This window comes from Thamnophis elegans, chromosome 2 (genome assembly GCF_009769535.1).
Source record: "Thamnophis elegans isolate rThaEle1 chromosome 2, rThaEle1.pri, whole genome shotgun sequence".
NCBI lineage: Eukaryota > Metazoa > Chordata > Lepidosauria > Squamata > Colubridae > Thamnophis > Thamnophis elegans.
The window spans coordinates 169429312-169440256 of NC_045542.1; positions in this window are offsets into that span (position 1 = coordinate 169429312).

Consider the following 10945-nt stretch of genomic DNA (forward strand, 5'->3'; position numbering starts at 1 on the left):
CTTGGAGTGTTGGCTCCACTTCTGGTCTCCAGGATTCAAAAGAGATGCTGAGACCCTGGAAAGAGAGCAGAGAGGAGCAACAAAGACGCTAAAGGAAGGTTGAAGGGCATGGAGGATCATGGAGAGAGCTCGGTATGCCAGGCCTACAGAAGAGAAGAAATGCGGGGAGGGGATTTGTATGCGTCAGGATAACTGACTTCCAGCACTTGAGGATTTGTGGAGGGATTCAGCTCTTCTCCAAAGCCCCAGGCAGCAGGACACAGAAGCAACTGGTGGAAGCTTGACAATAATAGGCTAGGAAGGTTTTGCTCTCTTCTATTAAGTACAACAAATGTAATTTTGTGCCCAAAAGGACAAATGTAATTGAACAGATGTAAACACTAATCCTATGAAAGAATTCACGTAGTTTGCTTATAAATATAAACTTTCTGTCTGAATATCTTGTTGCAGAAGATGACAGCCTTTAGACTTTAGATACAGGATACAGGAAAAGTTTATTTGGCAGCCAGGTTCAGAAAGCTAACCCATGGCTAGCATTGCAAATTCTGAACCACCTTCATCATCAAAGCACGCGTTCTTATACATTCTCAAAGGCAGCATAACACGGAGACACTTAACTCATTTCTTATTGGTTGCCTTTAGGAGAAAGCCTTATAAGGAGATGTGGTCTGTCTTCTCCTTTTGTCATAGGTACTGAGTAGATGTCTCGAAGGGAACGTTAGCTGACTCTTGTGGTCTTGTGAGACTATTGAACTCTGCGGTTAGGCACTTCCTTCCTGTTCTTTTGCAAGCTGCAGCTCTGCCTATGTGGCTTTTTAATATGGAAGTAAAGGGGCTCTCAGAGGCTGTCCAGCCTGACCCAGTAGGTTTCACACTTAATGTCCAAATCTCACTTTACGTCCTACTTTAATCTGAGCCGTATTTTACACAACATGCTAGATTTGGACCTCTGTCCGCAGGCGTTTCTTTTCCGCCTATGCTTATCAGTATGCTAACCGGCCTAACCAGACCTTTGGGAGGGGTGTACCTGCAGTGTAACCTGCAGTGTAACCTGGAATGAGTCCTCCAGTGGGAGGGGGCAGATTTCAACGCGGAGAAGAGTCTAAGCCCCTTCCCCAATTGGCCTATACTGTGGTCTCACTGGACATTTTATTCCTATATGCTATTTTTGTCTTTGTTGAAAATCTTTGAACAGCCTCCTCCCTCTTAAAACCAAATTTTGGGTTGTTTACATGGAACAAAAGCAGTCCTCCACTTACAACAGCTCATTTAGTGACAGTTCAGAGTTACAACAGCACTGAAAAAAAGGGATTGATGGCTGTTTTTCACAGTTAGGACCTTTGCAGCATCCCCATGGTCATGTGATCCGAATTCACATGCTTGGCCACTGATCCCTACTTAGGACCGATCATGCGATCCCTTTTTGCAATCTTCTGACCAGGGGAAGCCAGATTCACTTAACAATCGCGTTACTATCGTATCAACTGCAATGATTCACTTAACGGTGGCAAGAAAGGTCGTAAATTGGGGCAAAACTCACTTAACAAATTCTCACTTAGCAACCTAAATGTTGGGCTCAATGGTGGTCATAACTCGAGGTCTACCTGTACATGCCCCTAAAGGAAAAACAATAAAACCCAAAAAAAGGAAGAATAAAAGGATTTTTTAAAAGAAAAGGCCACCCATCCTTCCCCTCTGGCTTCAGTCTTCCCAGCGCTTAGGGCTACAGGCAGATCAGGAGGGTCCTGGGGAAGATTAAAAGGGGGAGGGGCTGCTGGATCTCCAGTGGGAGGTCTTGATTTCTCCTTGCAGGGAAAAGCAACCCCTCAGGACCAGAGTCAGCAGGATGGTGATGATACCCATTCAATTGTGGGTTAAATGGAGGAAGCTGAAAGCATGCCCTGCCTGGGTCTCCCCCCCCCCACCAAATTCATCCTCCATCTCATTGTAGGAAGTTATCACCCAGCCCTCTCCCAGAAAAATGAAATATCCCAGGAAATATTGAAAAGGCAGAATATTTCTCTGGATGTGAAAAGAAAGAAACATGTTTTAAAAGACAGAATAGCTGCCTGTAGCTTCTTGCCCATCCCCACTTTGTCAATGGGCCATTAAGAAGGCCAAGCTAGTCCCTTTACATAATAAAGACTTCTCCACTTCAGCTCCAGGGGGATGGGATTAAGGCATGATAATATTGGCCCTTTACCCAACTCCCCACATGGCATCTGAGAACTCAACCAAACCTGGATTCAAAACGCAGCCTAGAGAGTTGCCCCTGCATGGCCCCATGGGAGTCTGACAACCAATCAGAATACAAGCTCAAGATCAAAGGCCAGAGGGGGGGATAAAACCAGGGACTCAGCATCTGAGTCCTTCCTTCTCTTTTCTCCACCAACATTGAAGCATGTGATCACCTTTTCTGTTCAGGGCTCAAGCCACGTGGTCCTGTCCTCCAATGGCCCCCAGCCTGTCGCTGCCCAAACACGCGGCGACCCCCTTCAGATCATCCCCCAAAGCTCTATGGGGCGAAGATGGAATCGATCGGCAGCCTTGCAAGCAAAATTAGCGAGGAAGGCATTGAGGTGGCTGCATTCACACAACCTGGGTAATCAGGACGTTTGAGCACTACCGTTGCCCGGTTGTGGGCAACGTCTCCCTAGGAGCCCTCTCTCCCTCCCTCCCTCCCTCCAGGGCCCCTGGAAGACAACAAGGGAGCAGCGTTCTTTTCTCTCTTCTTCACGACCCCGACAACAGTGTAATCAAGGAACCTCCAAGAACATCCCCACTGACACTGACAAGGGCAAGCCACTAGTGTATAAAAACCAGAGCAAACCCTGCTTCCTTCTAGCACTGATGCTATTACCTAGTTTGGTAATGAAATGTCTGCAAGAAAACTACCATTTCAGCACCAAGGACCCCACTTCAGGAGGAGTTTCTCCCCGGAGGAGTCTTGTGTGGCTGGGGGGGGGGGGGGGGAGATCCCAGGTAGACCCAGTTCAGCAGAGACATTAATGATGGTTCTCCCCAGCTTTGTCACCCACAAGCCCTGGAAAAGTCTACAAAGGAATGGAGCCAAGTCTCTCATTCTGCGGGGGGCCCGGAGGTTTATTTGGAGAGATGCAGGGATGGAGATGGGGGGGGGGGTGCTCAGGTACTTGTGAATGTTTAAAGCAGAGATGATTTTTTTCCCCTAAACAGGCGGCTGTTGTAGACTGCAAAACCCCTCAAATGGTAAAGATCCTGTTTTCAGAGGAAACCAAAGAAAGGGGGAAGCAGAGATGTGGGCAGGTCTAATGGATTTAGAAGAGGCCTCCTACAAACAGCTGTGTTGGTTTCCATACATGGAACCCCAACTGGAACCCCATTTTGATATCCAAAATCTGGATATCTGGATAACATTTGAACCAAAATGTTGACTGTTGGATTCATTTCGATGGATCCACCATTAGTGTCCGTGTTAAAATTGAGCCGGTTGCCTGGTGAGTTATGAGAAGTACACTTTAGCTCAGATAATAGCCCTCAAATGCTTTTTAATCTTTTCAGGAGAATTTTCTTCGCCCACAACTTGTGCAAAGAGTGAAAGGAGGGGGGGGGGGGAACATTATATTTTATTGTGGGGTAGACAGTCCAATAGCCAGACATTGCAAGAGCCTTTACATCAAGGACCTGTATACAGGTGAGAAAGAGGGCTGAGAAAATATCTACCTACCCCTCACATCCTGCACATGAACTGTTTCAACTCCTCCCCTCAGGATGCTGCTATAGGGCACTGAATGCCAAGAGAAACAAACACATTTATGGTTTCTGGCTTTATGCCATCACTCTGCTGAACACCTAATTCCCACAGAGCTTCTCTTATGTCTGTGGATATTTACCCATGTAGTAGAGCTTTATTGCTATTAGCCTTCTCATCTTTTCTGCTGCCACCTCTTATTAGTATCAGTATTATGATATTACTTTGTTGTTTGTACACTGAGACTTTTTGCACCAGAGACAAATTCCTTGCGTGTCCATTCACATTTGGCCAATAAAATATTCTATTTTTTAAAATAAAATCTCAATGGGTTATCAGGAGAAACAAGATAGTCTGGCTAGCAGGAGCATCAGGGGGCAAATGACAGAGCCTACAGGGCACGCAGAAGAAAAAGGTGGGAAAACAATGGAAACTCCTCCTCCATACCCACAGCAACCAATCACAGTGCAGATTGCCTCATGCAGGGACCATCCCTCTCCAATCAATCATCTAAATCTGTGTCTTCTGGCTCAATGCACAACCGCATTGGTCCAGCTACTACATTTAAATCCCTTAACATTACATTAGTAACAGGCTGTTCAATGCATTTGGCTTCCACGTTGATTTGGCTTGTCAGAGAGTCACAGAGGTTGATCATAGGAGCCCAGGACTCTGCTTTTCCAGATCATTCCAGCCACATGGAGTGCTATGAGTAGGCCTTCGGAGCATTTGAAGGCGGGCTCTGAAGGCAGATGGGGATCTACATTTAAAAGGGTCTTTTATCCGCTTTGTCTGCTTTGTAAAAGACTGTGGCAGTAGGTGGTCTGTTTGCGGCTTTAGGTAATTGTTATCTCCAAATCTGGGCTCTTGCTTGGTGTCCAAGCCGCTAATTCCCAGACACAAGGTGTGATATGTTCTTGTGGTTTTCCTTATAATAACTGGCTATTTTAGCAATAGCAATAGCAGTTAGATTTATATACCGCTTCATAGGGCTTTCCGCCCTCTCTAAGCGGTTTACAGAGTCAGCATATCGCCCCCACAGTCTGGGTCCTCATTTCACCCACCTCGGAAGGATGGAAGACTGAGTCAACTTTGAGCGGGTGAGATTAGAACCGCTGAATTGCAGATAACAGTCAGCTGAAGTGGCCTGCAGTACTGCACCCTAACCACTGCACTATCTCGGCATTTTAAGATGCTAACTTCTGTCTTCCTGTTAATGTGCACCCACCCACTTCCGATTGCAGAGCAGAATAAAAGAGCACAGTTTTTATCTGAGGTAGCTCCACCCCCTCCTTCCACAGAGAAAAGTAAAAGCAGCTTAAAACTTTTGTCTGAGGCAGCAACCCCCCCCCTTCCCCGCCTCCCTGTGCAGTGAGAGAGACAGGAAAGGAGCAAAGCTCTTAATGGTCAAGGCAAAGAAATGAAGACAGGAGAAAATGTTTCATCAGAATTCACATTCCTCACTCTCATCTCCATTCCATCCACACCTGGCTCTTATCTCCTCTGATCTCCAAGGCCTCATCTGGACATACATTCTATCGTTTCAAAAAATTTTAGAACTTCTTCTATCGGTGTGGCCTGCTTTGTGGGAGTGGCTTGCCAGCCATGTGACTGAGTGGGCATGGCCAACTTGTAAAAGATGGTGAAACTCACTTAACAACGCTCTTGCTTAGCAACCAAAAAGTTGGCTTAGAAACTCTGGCATTTGAAGCACGCAAGTCTTCAAGCTGTCAAGTTACAAGACCCTTGCACCCCTAACCCTTTAGAAAAAAAAACCCCAGGGGTGTTCAAACTTGACAGCTTTAAGACTTGTAGACTTCAACTCCCAGAATTCCTCCTCTTGCTCTTTATCTTGATGATGTGCGGACCGGCAGGAGGAGGGAGCTGGAACCGGTTCTAAACAGCACTGTAGATTTGTGGAACCTCTTCTATAGAAGAGGTTAGAACTGGCAGGAACCCACCCCTGCATCTGATCCTTCATACTCATGAATGAGGCAAAGGGATAGTTTGCTGGTGCCTAGCTGCTTGAGTTCTTTAGAGCAGGGCTTTCCATTTGTCTGTGGATCAGAACCGGGCCACAGCATGCCAGAAACTCGGACACACAAATAAGCAAAACCTCATCCACGACATCCAGAGAGCAACCAAATCCACACCTCCCCCACCCCCCTCAGTCCACGGAAAAACCTCCCTCCACGGAACTGGTCCCCCATGGCCAAAAAGTTAGGGGCCATTGCTTTGGAGGTGTAAATAGTGCCTGAGGCTATTTATTGCTATCGCTGATGGAGACACCAAGGGAGAGGCATGGATTGTTTCTTATTTTCAGGGAATCCCCCCCCCCCCCCGCTTTTGATAGAGGCATCTTTTCTTGTTAATTCTTTTGAAGGGGAAATTCTTTGAGAAGGGGGCGTCTTTGGAGGGGGGGGCTACTTCTTACAGGATGATAGGGGGGGGGGGATGTCTCGAACTCCAGAGGAAGGCGCCGGAGTGCCTGGGTAAATGATAGTGGAGTGAAATCAGGCTTTCTTTAAATCCTTCCCTTTCTCACCTACCAGGCCTTCCCGCTTCTTATCTCCTCCTTTGCTGCCTAGGCAAGACAGAAACTGAGCCGCAGGCTCTGGGTGAGTCTCGCTGAATCTTGCAATGGAGTGGGGGGGGGGACAACAGAGAGGGAATTGGGGGGAGCGCTGTCCCTCCTCTCTCCGAAACTCCCTTTGCAGGAAAACGGCTTCCTTCCCTGGCGCTTCACCGAGGCTCCTTTGCGGAGGCCTTTTTTCCGTTTGTATTTCTGAGTCAACTTACCCCCAGTCCTGTCCAGACAAAGGCTGAGCTGTCAAGGGGAAAACCTGATTATGAGCATAGCTGCATTTATTAGAAACTGAACATCTAGTACACCATAAAGCATATCACTGAGGATCCAGAGGTGTGTTTAGTTTAAGAGCATAACGTACATAAAGCACTTTCATCATAATCACGTTGCAATGAGGGTCAAAGGGGCGGCTTGAGGCCAATTGGCCCCCCTCTCCCGTTGACCAACTTTGTTTTATATACCTTATATAAAGCTCATGGCTTTCTTCATTTGACATAGAAACTCAGTCAGTTGCCTCTCTTATTAACCACAATCATGCTGAGTTATCCTTTAGACACTTACCGTTAATGCCTACTTCCCTATTTCCCACAGCCTCAGCTCCCCTTGTTTAAGGAACTGTGATGTAGAGGAAGGTGAATATACACCAAAATCCCCAGATCAACTATCGTTTCTATCAGATGCACATGATGATTATAAATGTCCCGTTATACATGCATCAGGTTAAAAGAGAATTTGACAACTAGACAGATTCTTTGGGTATTAAAAGTTTCTTTACCATGTGGAATGGGATAAAGGAATGATTACCCTTAAGATTAGTTGTTCTGTTTGCTTCCCCTAACTAAAACAAATGAAACAGGATATTTGTACCAATGCCCCCTGTGGGGAGGTAAATGAGTAATGAGTGTCATGTCTCTGTTTTGGGAGATTTTGTAGAGGTCTACATGACACAGGAAAGGGGTCTACGTGACACAGGAAGGCCTGGTATTTGGGGATGATCGATAAGTTGTCAAAGAGTATAAAAGACTGTACACAACTGCCATTCGGGGTTCAGGTTTTGCTCCTGAACCTTTGCGCAAATAAACCTTTCCCTTTGACAAAGAGCTGGTCTTGTCTCATTTTCTGCAACAAGGTAATGAATGCTAATATTGAACCCATCTCACCTCCCCCAAAAAACTCTACTGTGCTTAGAAAGGCATGAAAAGAGTACAACAGCAACAAATATTGTGGGTCCCCATTAATTTTCCCCTCACAGAGCCTCCCTGCAGATAGCTCCCCCCCATCAGAAAAGTCTCTAGGGGAGGACTATGAGGGAGGGTGGCATCTTCTACCTGCGGTCCAGCTGCCCAGAGCTCCGAAATCCCCGAATCAGAACAGCCTGGAGGGAAGAGCTGGAGCTACAGATCTTCCCATTCCCAATTCTGCCCTTCACCCTTTTCCCTTTCCAGGCTCCTCCTGGCTCTTCCTGTCTATTTGGATCAGGTGGTGTCAGAACTCAGAGGAGGCTGTCCCTCTACCTCAGCATGCTCTGAACTGGATCCAGAAATAGCCTGACAATTGGTACAACAGAAAGAACAGAGGTATAATGTGGTTTTTTAAAAAAACAACACACATCACTTCCTGTGCAAACTTCATTTGGCACCAGCTGAAGCTTCCGGATAGTCTTCGAGGGCAGCCCTATATAGAGTGCATTGCAGTAGTCCAATGAGGAAGTGAATGGAGCATGAGGGATTGTGCCGCTCAATCTGGTAATGGGAACAATTAACACAAAGACAAAATTCAACAAAAGCTGTTACGGGGAAGACACACACACCCATGATTCCTTAACACCGGTGGTGTGTTTTGCCCCTCTGAGCTCATGCCCAGAACCTGCACAGAGAGACCCAGGCCTTTGGCTGCTGCTGCTAAACTCTAGGTTGGTCAACAACAAGGAATTAAGAAGTCCTAGATCTGAATTCTTGGCTGGAACAAAGAAAGAAGAGGTGGGGAGCAGGAGGAGGAGACTGATGCAGGTCATTTGTCCCCCCCCCTGGGAAAAGAGGCCAATTGGGGAAGGGGCTTAGACTCTTCTCTGCATTGAAATTTGCCCCCTCCCACTGTCAGGGCCACCCAGACCCTGAGACCTCCTCCTGGCTGAAATCCTGGCCAGGGATTTCTTTGCCCAGATTTGGCTGCTACATCGTGTGCCCTCCGTATTCTGAGGGTGAACCCCGGCTCCATGCCCCACACCCTTGTGATTCCTCCCAGGTTAGATTACTGCCATAAGCTCTCCCTTGGGCTCCCCTGGGAGACTGTGCAGAAACTGCACCTGTACAGGAAAAAAAAAAGCATTTCACACATGGGCTGGCAAGAGAGGGTGCAGCAACGTGGCTTCCTGCATTGGGGAGGGAAGGGGTTGCACGGCCTCCAGTGGGGTCCTGGGGGCGATTCCAGGGGCTGCTTGGAACTGAGAAAAACACCCTGGCCAAGAGGGTCCACAGGGCCCCCTCCCCCTCCAACGGGCTCCAGCTGGGTTTTCTGTCCTGCTTATGAGTGCAGGAGGGGAGGGGCAGAGGCCCAGAAGTGGTGGTTTTCCCCAACGCTCTGGCAAAATCCCCCCAAGATCTGGTGAGCCCCTCCAGTCATCTTCCAAATTCTTCAAACCTACAGTTGCTATTCTCAGAAGCTCCAGAAACGAAACTCTTGTGGTTGCCCTCTTTCATTCCTTGGTGGTTTCACCACCTGCAGCTAAACTAAATGACTGACTGGGGTTGTCATGTTAACATGCTTTGTTCCTTCTAACCAGCTTCTTCTTCATGCTTTGTCCCTCGGTTACACCTGGACGCCTTTTCCAATGTGGGTCTTTTTCTCTGCCAACCAGTCCTTGTGCAGAGACAATCAGCTTCCTTGGGTGATCCTCTCTTCTCTCATTGTGCTTTCAACGTTTTCACATTGAAGTCCTGGGACAGCTGCAGCCATGTCACTTCGCCCACAAAAATCATGCAATCCCAAGCACCGGAGTCTCTTTGGCCTGACAAACCTGCCCCTCAGGAATCCTGACCATAAGATCAGCTTGTTTGCAGGTCTTCTCGTTGACCCAGAACTTATCCAATTTTGGTGTAGGACAGTACAGAAAGAACAATTACAAGTTTAGGAAAGGATAAGCAAGACATTGAAGTCAGAGGTGGGTTCCGGCTGCTGATACTGCTCGGAGCTCGGAGGGGGCGGGACAGAGGCCGAAGGGGCGGGGCGGCGTGGAGACCAGACGCTGTATTTGGCGGAGGGAAGGAATCCGTAGTAACAGATGCTCCTGACCGGTCAGGCTTTCGGGTTCTTCGTGCTGCGGGGTGAGAAGCACGAAAGGAAGAGCGCGGCTCCTTGGCCAGTCTCCCGGGGCCATGGGCGGAAGGGAGCGGGGTCCGAGCTGATCCGCAGCGATCCCCTTCAGATCATCGACAGCCAACTTCTACCAAAAGGTCCCCCAAAGCCCTTTGGAGCGAAATCGATCGGAGAGCCTCCCAAGAAGAAAGAGCGAGGAAGATATCGCGGACCGTTCAGGCACACTCAGTAGCAGGCTCTGCCCACCCACCCAGACGTCATCTTGTCCGTTTTAGATGCTCTGTGCCTATGCAGAAGGTCCCGGGCATGTGCGGAGTTGGCGCATGCGTGTGGAGTGTGCACTCCCATTTGTGAACCAGTAGTGAAGGTAAGTAGATTTCACCCCTGCTTTCATCCATAATAAGCAAATCAAGATGCTGGGTTAAAATCCAGACAGCGGTGCCATCTGGGTCCTTGAAGATCTTCAGCTTATATGCACCCCAGGCAGGAGCTGGTGCCCCAGAAATAAATTATCTTCTCTTTTTGCCATATATCAGGCAACTGGCTGGGATGCAGGAAAATTTTGCATCGGGAGGACACAATCTGCTTTAATCACCGTCATCTAGAATATTCTCCCCTAATTTATTGCACAGAAGATGAGATTCAGCCACATGCAATGCTCCAGCCCAAATTTACATCACAGGTAAGCCTCACTGTTGCTGAAATGTATTTAATTAATAAAATTTGGGTCTTGAAAAATACCTGAGTGCCGACAGGTATCCAAATTGTTGGGGTGGGGAATTCATCTACAAAGTCTTCCCAAGGCAGCCACGGTGGGTTGTCTGGGGCTCCTGTGGGGCTCAGCCCTCCTGCTGGGAAACCTCTCATTAGCTGCTCTACAGGGAAGGTCTGTCAAAGCTCAGCTTCTTTGTCCCACCAGATCCAAGGAAAGAGAGTGAGGCAGGAAAGGAGCAGCAAATGGGGCACCCTGGGAAAATGGGGGATTTCTGCCCAGGAAGGACTGGAGAAGGGGGGGGGCAAAAGCAGTGGTGGGATGGAAAAACACGGGAGGAGGTTGTCTAGGATAAAGACTTTTTGCTGATGATGAGCTGGAGGTATGAGAGAGACAAGAGGATGGAAACACTGGTGGGAGAAGTGATGGCCCCTCCCTAGAAATTCCTCTCTCTCAGGGGGGATCTGTTTGTGTTTTGGGGTAGTACATATTCTACTTTGGCTGTTTTCTTCCCCACAGGATTGCTGTGGGCAAAAGTCAGAGCTAAGGAAAGGAGAGAGAAGACCTCTGATGGCTTCTTCAGATGCCTATTCAGACCATA